This window comes from Hemicordylus capensis, chromosome 1 (assembly GCF_027244095.1).
Source record: "Hemicordylus capensis ecotype Gifberg chromosome 1, rHemCap1.1.pri, whole genome shotgun sequence".
Classification (NCBI taxonomy): domain Eukaryota; kingdom Metazoa; phylum Chordata; class Lepidosauria; order Squamata; family Cordylidae; genus Hemicordylus; species Hemicordylus capensis.
Genome location: NC_069657.1, coordinates 336,516,460 through 336,542,933, shown reverse-complemented (window position 1 = coordinate 336,542,933; position 26,474 = coordinate 336,516,460). Strand labels below are relative to the sequence as shown.

Below are 26,474 nucleotides of genomic sequence, written 5' to 3'. Positions count from 1 at the left end.
TCAAAACGGGCCAGTTCGAATTGAACATGGTTCACTTCAAACTGGTTCTGCACACCCCTACAGGAAGGCAGAAGTGGTTCTGAGTTGTGGTTTGGAAGCCATGATAGGGTGGATGCCCACAAGCTGAAACGTAATCCTGCCAAGGTGAAGGTGATGATGGTTAGTAGAAGACCTGTTCAAGGTATGGGATTTTCACCTATTCTGGATAGGGCTGTGTTCCCTTTAGAGGATCAGAATTGCAGCTGGGGGCTTCTCCTACATCCAGCACCGTTCCTAGAAAACCAGGTGGTGGCAGTGGCCAGGAGTGCATTTGCTCAATTTCAGTTGGTGTGCCCTTCCATGGGAGGGCTGAGCTGGCCTCTGTCACCCATGCCTTAGTGACATCATGTTTGAATTACTACAGTGTGCTCTACATGGTGCTGCCCTTAAAAATTATTCAGAAACTACAGATGGTACAGCTACCTAATGGTGCAACGGGGAAATGACTTGACTAGCAAGCCAGAGGTTGCCAGTTCAAATCCCCGCTGGTATCTTTCCCAGACTATGGGAGATAACTATATTGGGCAGTGGTGATATAGGGAGATGCTGATAGGCATAATCTCATACTGCTATGGAGATGGCAATGGTAAACCCCTTTTGTATTCTACCAAAGAAAAACATAGGGCTCTGTGGTCACCAGGAGTCGACACCGACTCGATGGCACACTTTACTTTAGTTTACAGATGGTGCAGAATGTGGCTGCCAGATTGATTTCTGGAACGACTGACTGAGTGCATAAGTCTCCAGTCTTGAAGGCACTGCACTGGCTGCCAGTCTTGTTCTGGGAACAAATCAAGGTGCTGCTAATTACCTAGAAAGCCCTAAACAGCTTAGGACCTGGGTACCTTAAGGACCATCTGCTCCCAGCTGAACCTACCCACCTGACTATATCAGCTGGTAGAGCCCTGCTCATCATGCCAACACCTGCTGACGCTTATTTGTCAAACATGTGAGACAGGCCCTTCTTGGTTATTGCCTCTGGGCTGCGGAACTCATTCTCAGCTGAGATCTGCATGGCTCCCTCTCTCCAAACCTTTGGCAGGAAAGTGAAGAACAGTGTTTCCTGTAACAGGGATTCCCAGATGTTCTTGACTACAACTCCCATAATCCCCAGCTGCAATGGCCAAAGCCCATTATGGAATTTTGGGAGTTGTAGTCAACAACATCTGGCAATCTCTGTTACAGGGAACACTGGTGAAGACTGCCCTTTTAAATCAGGCTTTTAACCAATGACCTCTCTCTTGCTCTTTCTAAATTATTAGCTCTATTTGTTCTGATTTTATGGAATTATTTTTATCCTGTTATTGACCACCCTGGGGTCTTAGGATGAAGGCCAGTATATAAATAGAAATCAAGATATAAAATAGTACTGCAATAAGTTTGCTGGTACCAAACTGGACTCTTTTAAAATAAAATCATAGGAGATGGAGATTCACCTTCTTGCCACTATAAATCCTTTCCTTGACCTTCTGTTGTAGAAGTCCATTCAAACCTGGATAAGTAAACCAGACAAGCCTAAAGGTTGTTCATGTGACTGCTGTTGGTGGGGGTGGGGAGGGTGGGGGAAAGCAAAGATCAGTCCTACCGCCCCCCCCCCATGAGCGTAGTCTCCCTTCAGCTGTGCCACCTGTATGCCCATATGGTCTGTGCTGCAGAGAGTGCCACGGCCCTCTGGTGGCTGAGGGAATGGAGCCCAGCCTCCAAAAATCCCACAATGTACCATGTGAGGAGTGAGGTGCATTGGAGGATTTTCCCGCTGCCAGGCACTGTAGCTGCTTGTGCCTTTCTACCTCACTATAAGCCTGGGTAAAAAACCCAAGCTACCCCTGCAAAGAGCACCGGGATTGGTACCAATCCTGCGCTCCACATGAGCCCCCTGGGTAGGGCTGCTCTTGTGAATGATCTCATAGTTTAGTGTCGTGCCTTATTTTTGGCAATAGATCTATTACTAGATCTATTACTAACCCCTGCTAACTAGAGACACCTTTTAAAATTGGCGGTTCTCTTTATTTCTCAGGGGGAGAGCAACTGGCCCTATCCAACCCCAGCACAGCATCCCTCCAGTAGCTGTTGGTGATGTCTATCTTATGTTTCTTTTTCAGACTGTGAACCCTTTGGGGACAGGCAGCATTAATGAATAGATTTCTGTATGCAAACTGCTTTGGGAACTTTGGTTGAAAAGTGGTACCGTATATAAATATTTGCCGTATTCATATTGTAATGCAGTGTTTTATATGTGGAAGATCAATCGGGATGACCAGGTCAATTTGGAGGCTGCCTTGGTGGTTTGGAGAGCATCCCCCCCCGCCCCCAATTCTATGGTTTGGGATGCTGGTCTGCTTCAATTCAGGATGATTTGAAGGGGTGAAATTGGGCCTGAAGCTTCAGCCTGTTGCTCTTCACCTGCCTTGCCATTCCCCTGGCCCCTGTATTTTATAATTGGACCTTTTAATTCCAGAAGTGTTTTGAAAAGAGAAGCCTTCCTCGCTGCTGTTTTCTCATCTCCTGCTGAGTCTGGTATGTAAATGCAGGGATTGGGGAAGAGATACAGGTGTTGGGGAGGAGAGATGCAGTGGAGGGGAGACAGACCAAAGCAAAGCTGGCTGGATCAGATTGTTCCTGGTTCATCCCAAAATGACAATGGTTTCATTTGGGATACATTGGGTTGAATCAGACTCAGTCGTGGCTCCAATTTGGCCACTGAGCTCTGATTCGGCTGCACACCTATTAGGTGTGTCTAGGTATGAAATAGAACAGATATTCCCCAAAAGCACATCTAGTCATGTTCATTTGAAGACTGAGTAGATAGAGAGCCTACATTGAACATGATTGTCCTGATTCATTGACCTATATATGTGATATGACTGTTTTAGCATCAACAGTCTTTGTCATATTCTGATGTTCAGTGAGTTATTGGGTAGGTTCCAGTTTTTGTGGGCAAAGTTATCACCCAAATATTATATAGGTCAGATTCCTGGGGTGAGGGAATTATACTGATGTTCCAGAATGATTTTTTGAGAAGTTTATTGCTCTACTACCTGAGACACCATTTGAACTTATTCGAGCAAAGGTTGGATTTCCATTTATTGCTGCCAGTATCTATAAGTTCATGTTTCTATTTCAGAATAGATAGCATGAGATGAACTGTATGCTCCATTTCTTAAAGTCAGCTGGGTGCATCAATGTCAAGACCTGCTTTTTTTGTCTCCAGAGGACTTAGCTCTAGGGAGTGGATGTAAAGTTAGTAGTTACAAGTTTTGTAGACAAGATGTTAGTGCAGATATGGACTTGATTAAAACTACAAATTAACAAAGGACCAAAACCATTCCCAGTATCTACAGGAATGTACATTATTCTCACTCAAGTAGGCTTCTATAGAGATTAGACTTAAAACTGTGCCTGCACATACCTGAATCAAAGATGCCATTTCATTTCTGTGATCCGTCAGTATTGTCCCTGTGGCACTATACTGGCCTAATCAAAGATGTGTATATATGCTGCAGAGCACACAGTATGATGACACATGAAGGAAAATATTGTCACATCTGCTGATATTAGGTAGGCTGAATATCAGTTTTAGATATTCAAACTGGAATCATGTGCATCTTTTTATCAGAGCAAGATTTATATTCCATGCGTAGTGGCCCTTTTTGATAGCAAACTAACATTGGTCAAAGGTTTTAAATGAGATGGTGGTAAGTTGTTCATGTGATCCTTGCACATGTGTTACTGTGCACTGTATCCAATAACCATCCCTCCCTGCCATTAGGAAGGGTACTATTGTATGGTGTATTGTATAGTGTTCTATAATATATAGTTCTCTAGTATGTATTATATAGTGTTTTATTGAATGGCTTATGACTAAACACAGTCAAAGTGACTAAAACTTGATTTCTACTGATGACAAAAATTTGCAAAAATGCTCTATCTGAGGAATCTTCATATGCTCATCATTTTAGCTTCAGTCCATTGACTTATAAGAACCATTAGAAATGCACAATGTGAAATAATTTGAGAATGATGTCATTCTTGCTTCTCAGCCTCACTTCAGAAGTCTGCCCCCTCCCAATCTGGTAGTAAGGAAGTAACTATTTCCACAAAAACTTGGAAAATATTTGATTCAACAACAGTCAATGGAGAGATATCAAAGTGATATGGAGAATTTTCTGGCTAGTTCCAGGTGATGTATATTTATTTATCATATTATTATACCGCCTGATATGTATATCTCTAGGCGATGTACAAAATTTAAAGTATTTAAAAGTCACAAATTAAAATACATGATAATAAAAACAATAGAATAAAATTATTAAAACAAGTTTTTAACATTATTAAAATTAATTATAATTAAAAGCCTGAGAGAACAGGAGGGTCTTGAGATTTTTCCTGAAAACAAACAGAGAAGGAGATGCTTTTATTTCAGCAGGGAGCTTATTCCAAAGCCCTGGGACAGCCACAGAAAAAGCCTGGTCCTGGGTCACCACCAAACGAGCCGGTGGCAACCGTAACCGGACCTCTCCAGAATATCGTGAAAGGTGGTAGGGATTATGGCAAAAGAGGTGCTCTCTCAAATAGTCTGGACGCAAGCAATTAAGGGCTTTATAAGTAATAACCAGCACTTCATATTACACCCAGAAATACCAGCAGATTTGTATATAACAGAGATGGCCTTCGGTAAACTTCTGTTTATGTTTCATTTTTTTCTTCAAAACCTGATACTCATCCTGCTTCCCACAGCATATCACATGCACTTCTTCTTTGCCCTAGCCCTGAGGAGCATTATAGATCTTTCCCTCTCTCCTTCCTGTAAGAATAACAGTTTGCAGATGGCTTAACATTTTGCCTTTCCCCTCATTGGTCCCTTATTGTACATTTGTCTGCTGTATGACTGTATGTACCTCCTTAATATATTTCTTAACTAACTTTGTAAGAAGTGAGTGAAATCCACCTTCTTAAAGTAAACTCACATGGGAAGCAAAACCACTCCATCAGTTCCCTTGCAGTGAGAAGAGAAGGCCTGCATCTGAGAATATACTCGTTGAAAGACAGGAGGCAAGATCATGTGTCAATAGTTTCAAAAGTCATGGGGTATGAAAGAAAATAAGCTAGGCGGAAGATGGAGAAATCATAGCAATTTAGTTGCTGAGATGTCCAGATTGAACCTAAATTGTTATACTGGTATAAATGGTGTGAATGGGCTGCTTAAAAGCCATTTTCTCAGATAGGTGCAATTTTGCTACATTGTGATAACCACCTAATCTAACCTGCAACAATGATATTGCTTCAACAGCACAAAAAGAAAACTAACTATTCTGGTTTATATTTTCAATCCTTGGACAAAAAGAGTTAACTTAAGGAAAGTATTAGTACATATATAGAAAGCAAGGATGGACTTTTAACTCAACAAAGCTGAACAAATTGATTTTATGGACCGGGCATCGTTGCCAAAGATATTGTTGTGTCTAAGGCAGATAATTCAAAAGCCCCCTATATGATGATCAAAATATTAGAATAATTGAAAATTGCAACCCTGCCATCTGAGGCATCTTCACCCTTCCTAATAGTTTAAAGGAATATTTAAAGGATTATTTATTATTTGACAAATACATAAAAGACACTGGGTAGGACCAAGTAAAAGTTAAGTACTTTTAAATTTCATTGATTCTAGCACAGGAACCTAGGAAGCTGCCTTATACTGGGTCAGACTATCTAGCTCAGTATTGTCTCAGTATTGACTGGCACAGATCTCCAGAGATTCAGGGAGGACTCTTTCCTTGCCCTACCTGAAGACAGGGGCATTGTAGGCTTGGGTCCATGGGGCAATAAGCCCCCAGTGTTTTCTTGCTGCCTCCAATTATTTCCAGGTGCTATCTAGATAAGAGGAGAAGAAACCCACTTCTTCATCACATGGAGTGCATGGCTGATCTGGTAAATATGTCTCCAGTCCAACACACAGAAGCCCTATTCACATTATGTTCCACACTCATAACATCTGTATACAATGTGCATAGTAGGGTTGCGCGTTTTGTATTTTTTCTGTTTTGATTTGTACCAAATCCGAATCAACCCCATTTTGTATTTTCTCCGAAATTAAGCCTTCCGAATTACCCCAGTTTTGTTTTGTATCTGAATTAATCCGAATCCGAATCCAAATTAATTCAGATTTAAAAATGGGTCACATGGTCAAAACAGTGGGTGGGGGTTATAGTGCACAATGAGTGGAAGCTACCACAAAAATTTCAAAGGAATTGGGCAAACTGCTGATTTTTGGTGAATTTTTGAAGTTTGCGCAACTTTCAGATTTTCCCCATAGGGTATGATTGAGGTTTCAGGAAAAGTATAGTTTCACGTTGGGGGGGGGAGGGGTGGACCAGGGTGGAATGTGGTTGGTGGTAGTGCCCAGTTGGTACAATAAAGCTACCACAGTTTGTTCAGAGGAATGTGGCAAAGGGCTGATTTTTAAAGAATTAATGAAGTTACACGTCTTTCAGATTTTCCTCGTAGGGTATAATGGACGTTTCTGCAGTTCCATAACTCCACTTGAGGGGCACTGGGGTGGGCCCAAGCAAGTGGCGGTGTAGTGCACATAGGGTGCCAACCACCCACATGAGTTGCCAACCCATGAAGTACAGGGTTTTGTTGTTCTACAGGTGTTCTGAGAGTAGATTCTCTAGTAGCATATGAGAGTGGATTCATGGTTTTTCATTAAAAATCTCATTTGCTACCAGAGAATCTAAACTCAATGCCCCAGAAACAACAAAGCCCAGTACCCCAAATGGGTTAGCAATCCAGGGGGGTGGTTGGCACCCTCTGTGCATTACACCACCACTTGCTTTGGGCCATCCCAGTGCCCCCCAGGTGGAGTTATGGGGCTGCTGAAACCTCCATTATTCCCTATGGGGGGAAAATCTTAAATATGCGTAAACCTCAAAAATTCCTAAGAAATCAGCCCTTTGCCCTATTTGTAATCTGTGTGCACCACCCTTGGGGCACTGCCACCCAACCCACTATATTGCCCCTGAAGCCCCACATAAACAAGTTGCAAGAGTGAAGAGAATGATGAACAACAACGACACCTAATTTTTTGGCACAGTTATATGAGAATTTTGCAGTGGGTGTGAGCCTGTCCCTGTGGCACTAGCACAGCAGCACAACCCATTTGTGGATTCATGCAATCTTTCAATAAAAACACTCCCTCCCCATGGAACAGTGACCACAGGTCATTTGAGATAGCAAGACAGACCAATGAACTGCCTAGGTACTATGGAACAACTTCAAATGTTCATTTAACTGAAGTGGAGTGAGCCGTAGCCCAAACAAATCAGCCTACTGTTCAGAATTGTTGAGATTTATCCTCACTGCATTTAAGAAAGTGCAAAACCATGGATCATGGTTCCAAGAAAGAGAGAAGCAACTAAGATTCCTGGGGATGTCAACAGATTGACAGGGGTATTCCCCACCCCTCTCCTTTTGTCTCCTGTAGGCCCATGTGGATGACCTGTCCCTGCAATGGCAAAAGTTGTGAACCACTGGCTTAGACATCATATTCCACCAAATTACAGTGTGGCCTAAATTACATTTAGACTGCTCAACTTGGGCAACAACACTTAGACACCACTATGACTCATAAAAATCAGAAGAAAACCAAAATAGCTCTTCAAAAGAGCCCTGAACAAGTCAAGAGATTCTTTCTAAACCTTTGGAAAGAAACACCTGTGTAATTTCAGAACTTTCCTAACCAGCTTCTCGAAAAGCTTCTCCACACAATTTATACCATGGCTTTTAGCAAGAGCTTGGGAATTGCATTGAGCTCCCAAAGTTATTTGGGTATTTCTGTTTCAGAATGCTGTCTTCCAGATCCCTTTGCAAGGTCAGTTTGCATTTCAATCACACTGAATAGAACACATACTTAACTAAACCATTCACGAGCTTTTTGCATATCTTATCTTCTGGTAATCACTCAGTGCCTCAGCTGGAGTGGAGAGAGTCAGAGAAGTCAATTTCAATTGCAATGCTTTTCCAAAGAACAAAGCATTCTGCCCGAAACACAGTCATTTCAATTTGGAAACAAACATCTCTGTTTTTTAATTCTTGATTTTGTTTTGGTTACAAAACCTCCGAAATTTCAATTTTCAGGCACAAAACGTTTTGTACCCAAATTGAAATGCTCAAGCCTAGTACAAAGGCATTACATCTTCACGCAGGTACACTTATTCACATGTTAGGTTGAGTGTGGATACAACATTGTGTGGATACAATGCAAGACACACTTCCTATCTCTGTCTCGCATTTCAGAGGGCCTGTACCCAGGTTCACTTTACAAATGAACATAGGTTCAGTCATTCACACAAAAACACGTACAAGACTATGAATACCTGAATGCAGATGATGTCAAAACAGGGCTAGAGATCAATGCCCACTGATTTTATTGTGCTTAAGCAAGGTTGTGTTGAATTCTGGTCAATGTCCATTGATATTATACAGGCACATTTGTGCCAGTATAGTTAAGATGAAGAGGCTTTTCAACATCCCACCATCATAAGTATAAGCCCTGAACATTCTGTTACTTATAAAGCAAACATTCTGTTGTGCTGGACATTCTGTTCTTTATAAAGTCAAAGGTATCCTCCCAATCCTTCCGAAATTGTGCACACATCACCTAGGAAGACACCACCTCCCCATATTTGGGACAAATCCATTGCAAAATGGCTGAGATATAAGTTTATAACTCTTAAAAAGAAATTTCAATTTTTTCACCACAGATAATGTATATTTTTAAATGTTTGATGTCTTTTTAGCATTCTCCCCAAATTCAGGTCCATACAGAACTGGTGCCTTTTGCTGGTTTGAAAAACATCGATCTAGTTTTGTTTTTGTTTTTTGAGTAATTTCTGTCTGCAATCCCCATAATAAAAAGGAAAACAACTAAGGGGAAATTAGCTAAGATCATAACTGAGTCTGCCCACAGAGAATTCTGAAGCTAAAACTGGGAGGCAAGTCTTGGCAATATCTAGCAAGTGACTTCCTGGTTCTGAACATAGGTGCCTGATAAGGATAGTCTATGAGCACTCTGGCACTTGTATAGTTAACAACCATTCCTCTCCCTCCTTTTCCTTTCATTGGCATTTGTTTTCTCCCTCTGCCCCCTTTCTCTCACCCCCACCAAAGTGGGTAAGCAGAGGCTTGCAGCAAAGCTTGGAATAAATTATTAGACAGTAATTTTATTTATTCCACTGGAGCTTACTTCTGAGTAAACAGATGTAGGTATTAGGACCAGGAGAAATTTGAAGCAAGAATGTGGGTTCTATCTCTCTCTTTTTTCTTTCCTCCCAGCCCCCCAGCAAAGCAAAGAAGTGGGGAACCACATGCTATGAAGTTCTGAAGGAGGAACCTCAAAAAAAAAAAAATCCTAAAAAAACCCCATTCCCATCCAGCACCAAGAAACCATCATTCTTATGTAGATTGCTCTTGAATATGGAGGTTCTACATGAGAACCAAACTGCCAGTGGATATAGAAGCTTCACTTGGCCATACTTAAGAAATGAAGCCTCCATATTCACAGGCTGTTTGGCTCTTATGTAGAACTCATGTAGAATGTTAAAGGGCAGTACACCACAATAATAGTTTATTGGCACTGAGTGGGAATAGTTTCTGGGATTTCCTTGCTGCATTTCTTTGGAGCATTCTAGAAGCATGTAGCTGAGCACTGTGAGAAAGAGGATGCTGGCCTGAAGTAGTACACATGCATTTCCCAGCCCAGCAGCATTTTGATAACGGAACCTGCAATTCTACAAGCACACCTAGAAGGAATTAAACTCCATTAAAGCCTGTGGAACTTGCTTCCATATAATGAGGAAACAGTTAAACAATCCCTGGGAAATGGTCTTGGGGGAGGGGAGAATAATGGGAAGGTCTTTTAAAAATGTGAGTGGAAAACAGTGTAAAAAATCTTGTGAGGTAAATTCACCAGCACTCCACCCACCCAGTACACAGATTTTTCTTATAGAATCAGACATTCACCAAAGCATTCCACAGGACATAAGATCTGTTAGTATATTTAAAAGAAAAATGTCAATAATCCCTCCTCCTACGTTGTACAGAATATAACAAGAAAGAGATAGCAACTGACATAATGAGGGACATTACTAGGGATGTGCGAAACGTTTCGGATACAAAACGTTTTGTACCCCAAACAGCCTGTTTCAGGTGTTTTGTAGACAAAACAAAACACCCATTTTCCAGATCCAAAAGTTTTGTATACAAAACAAAAAGTCCCTGTTTCGGCTACAAAACGTTTTGTTGTTTCGGACCTCCATTTTGTGGTGATCTCTGAGTCAGTCTCCATTTTGTGTTTGACATCTCTTTGAATTTCCCACCCTTCCAGCCTTATGATTGGTGACCTAAAGCATGGGCTGACCTGCTGACAATTCCCTCCTTGTTCCCCATTGGCTCTTTTGCTTCTTGCCACTCTTTACTGACCCTACATTGGTCAGGGGAAGGGTTGCTAACACATGGGGTGCTGGGTTCTGTTGTTTCTGTGGTGTTCTGAGTGTAGATTCTCTGATAGCATATGAGAGTGGATTCTTGTTTTTCACTGAAAATCTCATATGCTACCAGAGAATCTACAATGAACACCTCAGAAACACAAAACCCAGTACCCCAAGGGCTTGTGGGTATGGAAGTGTTTGGCACCCTATGTGCACTACACAACCCCTCGCTCTGGGAAACCCCAGTGCCCCCCAAGTGGAATTATGGGGCTGCTGAAACCTCCATTATTCCCTATGGGAGAAATCTTAAAAGGCACGTAAACTTCAACAATTCACAAAAGATCAGCCCTTTGCCCAATGGAGAGGAGAACTGGTCTTGCGGCTGAGCATGACTTGTCCCCATAGCTAAGCAGGATCTGCCCTGGTTGCATATGAATGGGAGATGATGTGTGAGCACTGCAAGATATTCCCCTCAGGGGATGAAGCCACTCTGGGAAGAGCAGAAGGTTTCAAGTTCCCTCCCTGGCTTCTCCAAGATAGGGCTGAGAGAGATTCCTGCCTGCAACCTTGGAGAAGCCGCTGCCAGTCTGTGAAGACAATACTGAACTAGATAGACCAATGGTCTGACTCAGTATATGGCAGTTTCCTATGTTCCTAGTTCTTTTGAGATAATTCTGGAAGTTTCCTTGCCCCCATTGGGCACTACCACCCACCACAATCTGCTCTGGGTCATCCCTTTCCCCTTGATTTTAAGCAATACATTTGCTGGAATCCCCATTATTCCCTATGGGAAAATTCTTAAAAATGTGTAAACTTTAAAAAATTCATAAAAAATCAGCCCTTTGCCTAATTCCTTTGAAATTTGGGTGGTAGCTTCCACCCATTGGACACTACCACCACCACCCACTCTTTTTGCCCTGGGGCCCTTTTTTAAAATCCAAATCGATTCGGATTCGGAAAATTTGGCTACAAAACAAAAGAGGGCTGATTCGGATTCAGAAAATTTGGGTACAAAACAAAGCGGGGGTGTTTCGATTCAGATACAAATAGAAACAAGAAAATTCCAAAATGCACACCCCTAGACATTACTCAAAGTGATGCCTAATGTCCTTTTAATTTCAATGAGACTACTTTGAGTAAGCCATTATCCTTTCAGCCTTTAAGAGGAGGCCTTAGGCTTAAAGGGGAGATATCTACTTGGCCTGTTCTCAGAGGCTATGTCACTTGTGTACAGCTTTTAAAATGTAATACTTTCTAGACAGAAGGAAAAGAGACAGACATTAAAACATGCCACAACTTAATTAAAAGAGTGTATTAACAACATAAATATCCAGTAAGTAAAACACCTTCAGTTTGAGATGAGAATTAAGATGCTTTACATTTTCACTCATCCTTTAAAAAGAATGGAAAATTGCATGTTAAGGTGCCCATATTAACTTCCACACCATATAAGCTGTAAAGACTTTGTACAGTCTGGTAGATGATGATGGCTTTAGAAATGAGGCTCCAGGGACCCATACTTTGCCTTTATCAGAGATGTATCAGGCAGAAATTCATCAGGGGCATCTCTAGGAAGTGATTGGGGAAATTGCACCTGTTAAATGCCTGCCTCAATGTATCCCTTCCCAACCCAATGTCCAACTGAAAGACCAAGGCAAAGTGTGGGTGCATGGAGCCTCATTTTTAAATTTTTATTTTGATCAGTATTATTTGGAGGGCACTGTAATATCTTAGGATTTGTTTGACAGAAGTTACTACCCATTCCTCTCCAGACCTAATAGCACTGTAGGCCTCAATAAATGGGCTGGGCACAGAAATGATCTTCAAACTCACAGAATACCATCCCCACTTTTGTAGCTTCTTTTGACAACACATAGTTATTAACAGATTTTTAAAGTCTGCACACTTGGCAACACTCCACTCAGCCCAACACTCTTTTAATTAAGTGTGAAACGGAACTATGGGAGAGATGTATTTAACTGCCTAGGAGAGGAGAGGAGAGCTGGTCTTGTGGTAGCAAGCATGACTTGTCCCCATAGCTAAGCAGGGTCTGACCTGGTTGCATATGAATGGGAGACTTGATGTGTGAGCACTGCAAGATATTCCCCTCAGGGGATGAAGAGCAGAAAATTCTGGGAAGAGCAGAAGATTCTAAGTTCCCTCCCTGGCTTCTCCACGATAGGGCTGAGAGAGATTCCTGCCTGCAACCTTGGAGAAGCCGCTGCCAGTCTGTGAAGACAATACTGAGCTAGATAGACCAATGGTATATAGTATATAGCAGCTTCCTATGTTCCCTATGCTCACAACATTATGCTAATAATTTCTTACAGATGAACCACCTGACTTCATGTACTATAATGTGTCCAAAGTACAATGGTTTGGGCCTGGTCATTTGTGCCTCGAGTGAAAATTCTGGTCTGATTTGTTCTATGATCCATTTGTTTGTTTTCCTGGCTGTCCATGGTATCCTCAAAAGTCTTCTTCAGCATGAAAGTTCAAAAGCAATACTTTTTCTATCTTGCTTCATCAAAGTCCAGCTTTCGCATCCATAGAGTGCTAGGGAGAAAACATTGTCTGAACGATTCTAATCATTATAGGTATAGACACATCACGGCATCTAAATATCTTTTCCTGCTGGATCCTTTGCAATTGATGGTAGATCCAAAAAGGCCAAGCTATCCACCACTTCAGTGTCTTCATTATCAATTCTGAGGCAGGTGGCTGTACCCATTGTCATAAGTTTAGTCTTCTTTACATTTAGTCGTAGTCCCATTTTTCCACTGTGCTCCTTGACATTCATTACTTGAGCTTGCAGATCATCCGCATTTTCAACTACCAGAGTAGTGTCATCATAATAGCACAGGTTATTGATGTTTCTTCCTCCAACTTTAAAACCACGCTCATCTTCTTCCAATCCAGCTTTTCTCAGTATATGTTCAGCATATAAATTGAATAAATAAGGAGAAGGTATACAACCTAGTCCTACTCCTTTGCCAGTCTAGAACCAGTTTGTTTTACCATGTTCCATCTGGACTGTGGGTTCTTGTCCTGTGGGTTCCTGTCCTGTGTATAGCTTTCTCATGAGAAAAATGAGATGTTCTGGGATGACCATTTCCTTAAGGATCTTCCACAACTTGACATGGTCGATGCAATCTGGCATTTCCCTTTCCACGTAGGTCTCTAATCTGCATTGGATGATCCTGAGTATTATTTTGCTAGCATGTGAAATTAAGGATATTGTGCAATGGTTTGTGCAATCTATTAGTCTCCTTTTTTGATATGGGTATGTAGACTGACTTCTTCCAATCTGTTGGCCACTGTGTCATTCTCCAAATTTGCTGGCATAGTTTGGTTAGAGCCTTGACTGATTCTTCTTCTGTTGCCTGCCAGATGTCTGTAGCTATTGCTTCAATTCCTGTAGCCTTCCGACTTGATAATGACCGGAATGCTGATCTAACTTCATCTTCCCATACTAGATGTTCTTGCCAGTAGGGAATATCCTCTAGAGCAGGGATTCTCAACATTGGGTCCCCAGATATTTTTGGACTTCAACTCCCATAATCCCCAGCCCCAGTGTCCTTTGGTTGGGGATTATGGGAGTTGAAGTCCAATAACACCTGGGGACCCAATGTTGAGAATCCATGTTCTAGAGTATCTTGGATGTTGATGTCCCTGCTATACAGATTTCCAGTATACTCCTTCCTTCTCTGCTTGATCTTCTCTGAATCAGTTACTATCTGTCCTCTGGCGTCCCTTAACATACCAATTCAAGGTTGGAACCTCGCTCTGAGTTCAGAGATTTTTTGGAAAATTTTCCTCATTTTTCCATGTCTATTTCCATCCTCAAGGTCTTTACAGATGTCATTGTAGTACTGCTCCTTGTCTTCTAACAGCTTTCTGATATTCCCTATTAGGGTCCTTCCTGAGGTCTTTATCTTTCTTGACTTTGGCTTCTCTCCTCTTCTTGGCAATGTCCACTGTCTGTTCTGACATCCATTTTGCTTTCTTCTGTTTCTTGGTCTTTGGCAGTCTCTTTTCACACTCTTTCACATTTCACATTGTGATGGATTGTGGGTAGTGGAATATTTTCCATTCCTGACTCAGGCCAGGTTAATGATTAATCTTCCAGACTGGTCTAAACCAGTTTACAGCATGAGGGAGACTTTAGTACTGAGTCATCCCTTCCGTATGCTCTGAGAAGCAGACTGTTTGGTTTAAAAATCTTTAACTTTCAATTCCCAAAAGTTAAGAAAAATATTCTGATAAACCTAGAAGTTCTGGTAGGTTAATCTCACTGCTACCAAGTCACTTTTTAAAAAGTTTTTCTTAGAGGGGATTGGGTGACCAAAAATCCCTGTCTCACTTTGCTTCCCCTTGAAAATAGGCAAGAATGAAACTAATTGTTCTCCCAGGCATCTGCCTGCACATGGGGTTAATAGTTAATTTGGCCAAGTTCTCTTTGAGAAGCCTTAGCACCAGAGACATCCCCCTTCTCATCCCACCTTTCTCCTGCTGGGTTAATAGCCAACCCTTGGAGGCTTGTAAAATGTAATGAACGGGGGTGGGGGGAAAGTCTTTTTATTAAAATTACTACAGACTAGTTCCATCTGAGGCTTTTAGCTTTTTAGATACTCTTAAAAATACTTCATTGGTTGCAAGAATACTTCAAAACCTCCCAGGTTGCTCTGGGATAGCACACATGGCAATCTTAGTTGCAAAGAACAGATATTTAGCAATATGCAAAGCAACACACACACATAGTAATATAAATTCCTTACACCAAGTCTGACTAAACAAACCTTTCCTTACATTAAATCCCTGAAGCCAAAGCCCTGGCTTCCTGTCCATGAACTCACCAAACTCCTGATGAGAATCAACCTCCTGAAATACTGTCTTACATGGATCTACAGTCATCCTGCTGCAGCAAACTCTATTGCTGCATATCCTCCATGCTCCCAGCACAGACTTCCTTACTTCTTCCCAGAAATCCCAGCAACTACTTTCTAGATTCCACCCACCTGGTGTACTGATTGATTGCCCTGGAGTTTACCAGGCTGTCAGCAAAGACAAGGGTTCATTTCCTGTTAACTCTTTAGAGGGTGGGGAGGCTGGTCACTACAGTACTTAAAAACATTTGATTTCAACTTTGAGTTGAAATTTTGATTTCTTTGAGTTCCTCTGGTTCCCTATCAATGAGGTTCAGAACTTCAAAGCAGTTCCTGATGTTCTCCTTGAAAATGGTGGGTACATTCTCAAGATCATATCATGGAAACAGGATAGCTTTGTTTTTCCACTTTAGGTTGACTTGGAACTTGCACATGAGCAGTTCATGATTTGTTCCACAATCAGCCCCCAGCCGTGTCTTTGCTGTTATGACTGAGCTCTTCCATGTCCTTGCACCAATAATGTAGTCAGTTTTATTTCTGTGTACTCCATCTGGTTATGTCCATGAACTTTGGTTGTTTGAAGAATGTGTTAGCAGTGAAGAGATTATTGGATTGGCAGAAATGACATTTCTGTTTCCTAGGACATACAGTCCGACTGTGTACCATTTCCATTTCCAACTTTGTTATTCCAACTTACCATTTCCAACTTTGTTATTCCAGTCTCCAACCACCAGCAGCACATCTTGCTTGCATGTTCTGTCAATTTCAGAATGAACTTGAGCATAAAACTCATAAACTTACTCTTCTTCTGCATCAGTCATTGGGGCAAAGACTTGAAAAACTGTCATGCTAAAGGGTTGTCCACAAAATCTAATTGATATTAGTCAGTCACTGACTGCATTGTAACCAAGTACTGTCATTGGTATATCCTTCCTGACTATGAAAGCAACACCGTTCCTTCTTTGTTTTTCATGTCCTGAGTAGTAAATGGTATGATTTCGCACACAGCAGCTAGTAAACTGGCTGTTTTAAAAAGATAATCAGTGAAGTATTAGGTACAATAAGCTTTCTAAAAGAATGTTTTGCATCCCATGATGGTCCTTTGCTCTCAGACACAACAAAGCCATCAGAATATTCTACTTTCTGCTTGTTCCATTCTTTGCAGACAGAACAGGTGACTTTGCAGAACTTTGCAATTCCTGCAATCAGTGCTGCACACATATATCCATGTATTCTGAATATGGATGGCTGTAGTCATCTTCCTTTATTGTTAACATGGCAAAAACCCTTGTCACCAAAGATCACTAAGACAAAATGCCTCAGGAATGTCCAAGGATGCCTCATGTTATCTTTATCTTAAAGTTATCTTTATTTCTTCTTCATATTTGCCTTCTTCAGTATTGGCTGACATGATGTGCAATCCCAATAGCAATGCTGGATCCAGAAGCAGCAGTATTGCTATAGTCAACTGATGGTTTGCACTGCCAGCATTACCACAGGTTGTGATAATGGGCATAAATACAGTAACGCTGATAGCACAACCACCAGTTATCTTCCAGGTGCACAGTGGCACAATAAGTGCCACCATTGCCATTAGGATTGCACATCATGTTAGCCATCATCATCACCACCACCATCATCATCATCATAATGGTCCTCTCATAGCCTAGAAAGATAGGAAAATACTGCTAGCCACATTTTGCAGGTGCAGATCAGAAGCACCCAAGAACTGGATGACTGATCAAAATGAATGTAGAAAGTCTGCTGCAACAAATAAGAGTTTAACTCAAACCTCTCAAATTCTAGGTCAGTGGCCTTACCTCTGAGTGAACCACTGTCATTTCTCCTGGAAGAGAAAGAATAAACAATGAACTAACCCCGTTTCTATCTCCAAGTAACTGATAACTCATTTTGGGTTTCAATTCTCAGGCAAGCCTCTTATTATCTGACCCAGCCAGAAAGCATCGCTGGTAAGTGGTTGAGCTGCTTGAGATTTTTCTACCCCCAACAGCAATCGCATCAAGCCGTTAACAAGATTTACCACAATACTGTATGATGAATACATCTTAAAAGGTCGTGAAAACAAAGACAGTTTTATTGCTTTGCCTTATTGCTTCTTATCTCATCAGTGCTTTTATCTCCATACGATGACCTTTCACAACATTTTTAAAAATGTATTTTTAAAATGCACACATAAACACACAACAGAGATTTAAGTGTCCTCAAAAGGCTCAAAAGCTATTTAGTTGTACTCAGTATGATGTAACATGTCAAAGTTTTACTTGGAACTTTGCTCAGTCCTAAACTGAACTCCTTAGGTGACTTGTGCAACTCAGAACCCTGATTCCATCTTACAGTTCTGGAACTAAGAATGAAAGCACGGCTGCTGAGTCAGAGAAGTATTGGAAAAACACTTACATATTTGAAGGAAATATAAGCATGGGCAGAGCTATAATAGGGCAGACGTGTTCAAGGAACATGAGTCAGCCAGCATCTGGGAGTGGCCTCACTTGCCTCCTCCCCCCCGGTCAGTCAGCCACTCCTGCTGCTGCCACTGGCCCTCACCTAGCATCTGTTTGTGGCCCATGCTGCTTCTCTCCACTGGCTCTTGGGTGGTGAGAGTTCTCAGAACTTCCCCCTCCAACTGCTTGGACACCTGGCACTGCCACCATCGCCACCTCCCACCACTGCTCAATAGGGATGTGCACAAAACTAGGAAAGCTGGTTCAGCTTGAATCCAAACCCACGACCTCTCCTGCCACCCTCCCCACCACTGCTACCACCACCTCTGCCAGCAGCACTTTCAAGGTTCTTTCTGACTCCCCTCATACCTGCTCTACTTCTAGGGAAGCCCCCTGCCTCCTTTTTCTGCTAAAGGGAAATAAACAAGATGGCTTGAGTTGAAAAGTGCCTGGTTCAGTTTGGAACTGGACTTGTACCAAACTGATCTGGCTCACACAAGCCTGTCTACATTCATCAGGACCAGAAGCCTGCTGGGATTGGGATGAACATGAAAGCTCTGATGCAGACACATACTCCATGGGAGCAGGATGGGCCTGGGAGACCTGGGAGACCTGGCAAGTGTGTGTGTGTGCTGGGGTGGGGGTAGGCATTAGCAGCGGTGAGGTGATGAGGGCAAGTGGGGTGTGTGCATGAATGTGAGCACACACACACACACACACTACCACAGGTGTAAGTGAATTGCCACAGGGGGCACTGCTGCGAGGGGGGAAGTCACCTGTGTTCTGTACATGAACACAGGCCAGTCTCCCCTTGCTATGCCACTGAATATGAGTATATATGTGCGAGCTTACTGGTATGGCAGTAAGAACTGCCAATGTGAAGGTATGTATTTTTTATTTTTTTTTATTTTTGGCTTGGAAGAATAGTTGCCACCTTATGTTTTTTGAGAAGCTATGAAAGGTTCACTTGTTCTCCAAGGTTCAGTCAAGCCAGGAGGAATGACACCCATCTGATGGCCAGGATCTCCCATAAACTGGTTGTGGGGGGAAGCTACCAAGATGGGGAGTAGTTACCAGGTGGGCAAAGGGCCCCCACCCTCTTTTCACTTTCTCTCTCTTACAACTCCCTTCTTGGAGATGTGATGGCCAATGGGCAGGTAGTTCCAGCCACAACCTTCCAATGTGTCATTTATAATTGCATGCTTTGTTCTCTTTCAGTGGGCTTATACTGCTCATTTATTTGGATGGGTCTGACAACTGAATTTTTATCTCAGCAAACTCCTCTGTGAAGAAACAGGATGTGGATTTCTTAAAAGCTTCTTAACTTTCTGAATAGCACTTTCTGAGTTCACACCTGGGGGCAGCTGACAACTCGGTGATAAACACAAGCCTGGCTCACTTTCTCACTTTATGTATCACTTTGAAATAAAGTAAAGCAATCTACCTGCTGAGCAGCTTCTGAAATGTGTGTCAGCCCTTTACACAAAGGGTGGCAAAGCTTTCCCATGAAAAATAAAAACCTGACACTTCTCAAATTGTGCCGCATCAGCAGCCATGAGGTATAAATGGATGAGGTTGTGATGCTGTATTTCACTGCTGCCTTTATGTAACACTGGCCCAGTTCTCCACAGCTTGATTTGCCTTTATCAAGCTTCACTGTGAAAAGGGCTAATTGACTTGAATGGGTTTATAATGAATGGGTATGAGCTACATTTTCAGGGTAAGGTCAACGTTCTGTGTGAATAAACTATACATTCAAAGTACAGTACTTTTGTATTGACAAAGAGACATGGTTTTTAATGAAGGTTGATACTGCAGAAGAAAAGATGCAAATGAGAGCATTTCAGGATGCCAGTGGAAAAGAAAATGTTGATAAAGGGATCAAATTACAGGTGTGATATTGCATTCTACTGTCCAAGCAACTTAAAATCTGTTCTGTTGTCTACCCCTTGCGTAAAATAAAGTGTACTTAGATCATAGCTTTAATGCCTTTTGTGTGATAAATAGTAAACATTGTACTAGTCTTGATTAATGATGTATTTTTATACCTATGGCCTAAATACTAAGAATGTGCTAGAATACTGAAGCCAAATAATTAGCTGGTTTAAATCAATAGGTGAGATGCAGCTCCTGCCACACTTGTTTTTAGTTCTCATTAACCCCTTATTCTTGCCAGGTCACAACTGCTGAAGAGACATTAGAAATGTCAGCTGGAAAAAAAATCTCTACCTAAATTATTCAAACCTCGTTATCTCCCACCTAGCCTTTCATTCCATCAGGTCCTTGCTTCTAAGTCCCTTACTACTTTGCATCCTCTCTTCACCCCTACTTCTTATCTATCTTACACTGTGAGACCTCTTTCCAGTCCACAATTGATACTCCCATCCCTGAGATTTCCATGGAGTCTCAGTCAGAGTGAGATCTCTCACAGCTGTGTAATCAATATTTTATCAGTTTTGTCCCTAAAGTAGGTGGAATGTTTATGCATATCTATCTATCTATCTAAATCGTACTCGTGGTTAATCCTGCGTGCGGCAGCTCTTGCGGGAGTTTGTGAGCAGAAGCACCGTGGTGATTGGGCAGTGGTGATTCCATATGCAGATAGGGAGGAGGAGCCTGTGATGGTTAAGGTCAGTTAGAATGCAACTATTACTGATCGGAAGATGTTCTTGATTGTAGAGGAGAGGAATAGATAGATAGATAGTGGGCAGGGGTCTGTGAAGAAAGGGTTCGTGAGGGAGGAAAGAGCCCCTTTAGGAGAAGGAGGCTGCCATTGTGTGAATTAGATGAGGAAACAAGATGAACAAGATCTGTTAACTCATGAAGGGAGAGAGAGAGAAAGAGAAAGAAAGAAAGAGAAAAGAAGGGAGAGGAAGAAAGACAGAGGGGAAGAGCGAGGGGAGGAGACAGAAAGAGAGAGAAAGAAGGGAGGGGAAGAGAGAAAGGGTGAGGGATGGGCCCAAACCTGTCAGCGGCCTAAGGAGAATGAGCAGCCATGGCAGCACCTATTGGCAGCAAGGAAGGCCCCAGTCAACCATTGCTGCTGTTTGGGGCTACCGAGGCCTTTGGCGGAGGCAGGCAGGTAGGCAGGCAGGTAAGGGATGGGCCCAGGACTGTCAGCAGCCTGAGGGGAATGTGTGGCCATGGTGGTGGCAGCACTGAGGAAAGGCCCAGTTAACCACAGTAGCTGCTGCTGTTGCTCCTGTGGGGAGGAGCAGAAGTGGGGCTCGGGTGAGGGTGGAGAGGTCTCTGAAGATAGAGGGCTGCAGCTTGGCCAATAGGCATCAACAATGCTGCAGCCGTGACCGAGAGGGGTGAGGGGGATGGGGTAAAGGGATGGAGGAGGGACCAACAGGGGTGAGGTGGATCGAAGAAACTGGATGGAGGAGGAGCAGGAGTGCGGCTCAGGAGAGGGTGGAGAGATATCTGAGGTGAGGGGGGCTGTGGCAGTTGGTGAGTGGAGCAATCAGGTACTAGCATGCAGATGCTCTGAGCGGGTTAATCTAGTTCTGGATTATTATACCAGCTCTGACAACCGGTGTCAACCATAAGTGTAAAACACTGTCATTCACACAACCTTAGGGAATGGAGCTAGGCAGGGCTGGGGGAAAGACAGGATCCTACCTACCTTCTCCCACACAATCCAGGACCTGTGCATCCACACAAGAGGCGGGGTGTTGAGAGGTGTGCTGAAGTAGAGAGGTGTGTGTGTGTGTGTGGGGGGGGAAGCCTGGCCACCAGATATCCCGCAATGCACTGCACAAGCAGTATGGTGCATTGAGAGATCTCTTGGCTGCTAGGATCCTCCTCCCCCCTGGCTGTATGGTAAGTATGGCTGCTGGCTGTCCAAGTGCCCACACAACCTAGACATGAGGTAGGAGGCATGCATGCATGTGCATATGTGCTCCTACCTCACTTTTAGCCTGGATACAAAAACTGGGCTACCTGGGGAGAAGTGCCAGGATCGAAAGCAATCCTAGTGTTTCTCACAACCAACCCTACCCAATCTAGCACTGTTCTACCCAGGTAGAACTGGTCATGAGAATGACCTCAGTATAAATTACACAGTTCCCTTTGGGCAAATGAGATTGCTGATACAATTCTACAAATGACAGCAGCAATTCCTGCTTCAGTAATTCCTGCTTCAGTAATTCCCACCGCTTATTAAGATGTTCGGGAGAGATCTGCCTACAGCTACCCCAGTTCGTCTAGTGGAAACTCTGGGTTGGGCCTTTTCTGTAGCTGTCCCGAGGCTTTGGAACAAACTCCACCTTGTATGAGCTTCCCCCATCTCTAGCAGGTTTTAAGAGAGCACTCAAGGTGCATTTATTAAATCAAGCCTTCGATCAGCTGTAATTTGGTTTTTATGGTTGTTGTTACTGCCATATATTGATTGTCTTTTAACTGTTTTAATCTTCACTGGCTATAATGGAGTATTTCATTGCACCTAGAGTCTCAAAACATTAATTGATTGTTGGTTCTTAACACTAAAATTTTGTCCATTTAGGACATTGTCAGTGACATGCCAGGAAATAAAACCTGCAAAGAACAAGTAATTACCATAAATGGCTTTGCCTCCATGATCAAAAAATTAATGGGGAACAAGCGTGCCCCATTAGGGGTACAGTCATACCCCTGAGTTAGTTGACTTGCAAAACACCCACTATCATAGTGGAATATATTTTTCTAGGACTTGGTTTGCCGTGGCAAGTTTTGTTTAGTTGACTTATGGGTCAGGGTGCATTCAAAGTTCACCATAATGGCAATTTTGCAAAAATGTTCAGCTTTGTTACCTCGTAGCACCTAGCAATGACTGCCCCTTGTGTAACCCATCAATATGTTTTGTAGGTGACCTATTGGTCAGGGTGCATTCAAAGTTCACCATAATGGCACCGTTGGAACAATCTCAGTATTTCTACCCCTTAACACCTAACTATGTTATCTGACCCCTGTGTCACCCCTGGAGAGCAGCATGCAAAACAGCTAGGTACCCGTGCTGTAGACTTGTTCAGCCATAGTACCATTCAGGAAGGAATGTGGTGGGTAATAATTTTTTCACCAGTACAGACCTAGCAGAAAGTCTGCTAAAGGAAGATCTGTCTTACCTAGGTACCATCAGGAGAAACAAGGCTGATATTCCTAATGAAATGCAACCAAATTCCAGAAGGGAACAGTTTTCATCTATTTTTGCATTTGATGGGGAAGTGTCCATTGTTTCCTATATACCCAGGAAGTCTAAATGTGTTATTTTTTGTTGTCCACCTTACTACAATGAAGCTGTGTGATGATTGTGTTAAATAGACGTATGGATCTGTGTTTTCTGATATAAGTTTCTTCCTGAGTTGTTACTGCAGATAATTTAATATTGTTAATGTGCTTTTTCTAATATATTTCTACTATTTTGATAAAACAAGTATTGTCCTGAAAAATTTGATCAAAATAGGGTTGTTTTGTTTCAAGCTCAAGATAGGTCCTTTATTCAAATGGCATTTTGTCTCAAACTTGAAAAAGCTGAAATGGCCCATTGCAAGTTGAAAAGTTTTGACATTGAAATGTTTTGCACATCCCTAGCATATATATTGTCTATAAGAGTCCAATAAGTTATGCATTCTAAATTAGTCAGTGAAGCCATCATCTACTTTAGGGTATAAAATTTCACTCAAAATGAAATCAATTTGACACCTCCCATACAAACCATTCAGTGTGTACTCACCACTAAGCATGAGTCATTACTGCTGGGTCAAAGGTAGTAAATGAGGAGGCAAAATCCCTGGGTTTAGCAATAAATATGAGGTTATTGTGACTGCTATTTATCTTAATTGCTTTTTTAAATTAATTGAGTGGTAACAAAGGCAAGCATAAAGCTCTTTAATTTAAATCAGACAATTAAAAAAGACCCAGAAGGTGTGGAGCTGATAACAAAAGCCATTCTCTTTAAAGGCTAAAGTTTTGGTTTTAGAGGCAGAAATTAGTCTATTCAATTTCACATGATTTTGCAGATTTATTAGTATCTTCTATCTACTGTTCAGTATGTTTTGTTTATACTGGAAAGTCTTAACATTTAGAAATGTTTCTGATGTTATATGTCCCAATGTGCATTTATTGAAAATATGCATTGCATAGTACAATTCAATCATGGCTAAAAATGTGCATTTTTGTAATGTTGGATGAGTCAACATGAATGAGCTTTACAAAGCTCCTGGGAATTTCTTTGTAGTTCATGCTTCTGATATTCACATCTTCACAAGTGTTATACAACATACTCCCCAGTTCTGATTTTCAGTTAGAAACCACCAGTTTTGAAGGCTATGACATGTATTCCAAAAAACACATTGTGTGGGGTTGTTTTTGCTTTTGTTTTGCTTTTTACTATCTCTTTTAGTGCCATTGTTTCCTCTGGCAGCTGCTACTTTATTGCATTTTTTCACCTTGGTTGTTGCTTCTTCATCTTTCTTGGATTAGTCACATGGGTAATCTCATCAAATCCAGAATCACACAATAAATGGGTTGATATCACAATGATAAATAGCTGATAATATTTGCTGTCACTCAGGCTGATTGACAATGATAGTAAATGATGTCAATGAATGTGAATAAGTGGAAACGTTTAAAGTGCTTAAGAATCCCAGAAAAAGACAGGAATATTTTGGCAATGCCAGAAATGGTAGCAACATTGAGTACTCTCAGCTCTGTTTAGGACTTTGAAAAATGCATGTCTGCAACATTTTCTGCCCTTTCTATCCCACATGTTTTCAGAATGTGAATAGGAACATGTAGCATTAGAAGCCTGCCAGTCTGTGTAGACAATACTGAGCTAGATGGACCAATGGGCTGACTTGATATAAGGCAGCTTCCTATGTTACTACGTTCCTAATTGTTTTTAATTTGTCAGTATCACAGGCTGTGATGTCATATTAGTATTGAAGGAATGTAACACGAGTACAATAGACAAATATCCAGACAACTGTCTTTATGTTTAGTGTACAATGTTCTGTGCTCTGGATTAGGCTACAAGAGGCTGCTATTTCTTTAGGAAATGTAATAAAATAGCCTTATGTTCTATATTATTTCTCTGTAGCCCCTGGATCCTGCAGACTAGAGGACCACTCAGATGATGCAAGCCATGCAGAGTTGGCAGTGTGCTTCAAAAAGAAAAAAGAAGGAAGGAAGGAAAAGCAGCTGCTTCGAAAATTAAAAATAAACATTTTTAAAAATTGAAAAATAGGCCTGGCCCAGCAATAGGCAGGCCAGAACCCAACCTATTCCCTGACTGCAAAAAATATGGGGACATAAAAATGCAAAAAATCAACCCCAGGAAAGAGGCAGCCAGAAAAATGGGGGGGACCCCATAAAATGGGCAAGAGGCCTGTCCGGCTAGAGATCTGCAGCCAGAGATCTGCAGCAGAGATCTGCAGCTAGCAGGAGGAGAATGGGGCCCCACTTGCTCACTGGAGGAATTTTTTTTTTTAAGGACAGCCAGCTGGGGGGAAAAATCCTTGAAAAAAGACAAAAAGGGGGTGGGGAGAGACAAAAGAGAGAGAGAGAGAGAGAGAGAGAGAGAATAGGGCAGGAGAAAACCCTCTGTGTACAGAGACCAGACCTCTACAGCCAGCCAGCAGGCAGGTAGGCTCTCCAGTCTCTCTCAGTAGAGTGATTTTACAAGTCCACAGGTGGGCCTATTCTTTTAAATGGAAGCAGAATCACCCTCCTTTTGGAGCACCCCACCTTGTTCCTTCCCTCTGGCCAGTGGGGTAATGGTTGCCCCTGAGTGGCAACATTATTAAGCCAACCAAAGGGCCAGACACATCTGTCCAATCAGAGAAGCAGCAGCTGGGCCAATCTCGTAAAGATTCTGTCACAGAATGGCCATCACTTCACAAAATAGAGGTTCAAGCCTTCGAACCTCTTCGAACCAGGCTCAACTTGGTTTGAACTTGGACTGGCTATACAATTTTGATGGCCAGCCCAGTTCAAAATCAAGCCATGGAACCACTATCCATGGGGTGGGGGTAGAAGGAGAGGGGCCGATGGCTGCTTGCTCAGCCAGACAATACCTCTCTCTCATACCCTCCCCAACACTCATCTCACCATTCAGTGAGGACCCCGCCGTCCAAGTAATTTAGTCTGCTTCTAGGTCCTCTGGGACCGAGTCAGACTCTGAAGATGAGTCTGCTGTGGAGGAAGTGCCTCTTCAGCCTGGCACTTCCTGAATGGAGGGTGATGGGGTGGGTGGCGGTGGCAGGCAGCCAGCAGCCCAGGTAGACTCACCATCATGCAAGCAGTCAAAGATGTCCAAGACATGAGAGACCTCAAACAAACATTTGGAAGCACTTTGAGATCCACGCTTCCTGTGTCCACTACAAGGCATAGGTCAGAAGAAGGGAGGATGCTATGCATCTGGGTACAACCTCCATGTGGCAACACATGTGGCGCTGTCACCCTGCCATGCTTCCCGTTGCTGACAGCACTAGTGTGCTTAGTTCTATGCCTGCGGCTATCGCTGACAAGGTGTGTGCACCAGATTCTTTACTGAAGCAGGGGTCTCTGCCTGCCAAGCAGTGGGAAAAGGCATAGGGCAGCAAGTGTCATGGTCAGACTGA

At 42.4% G+C, this 26,474-nt stretch overlaps 1 long non-coding RNA gene across 1 annotated transcript; it reads left to right on the top strand.

Annotated features, from left to right (window-relative positions):
- Positions 1-25,078, top strand: LOC128343067 (uncharacterized). Its single transcript, XR_008315327.1, has 4 exons — positions 1-181; positions 2,498-2,556; positions 4,080-4,219; positions 24,953-25,078. It is a non-coding gene; the product is annotated as an uncharacterized LOC128343067 (long non-coding RNA).
- The last annotated feature ends 1,396 nt before the right edge of the window (positions 25,079-26,474 follow it).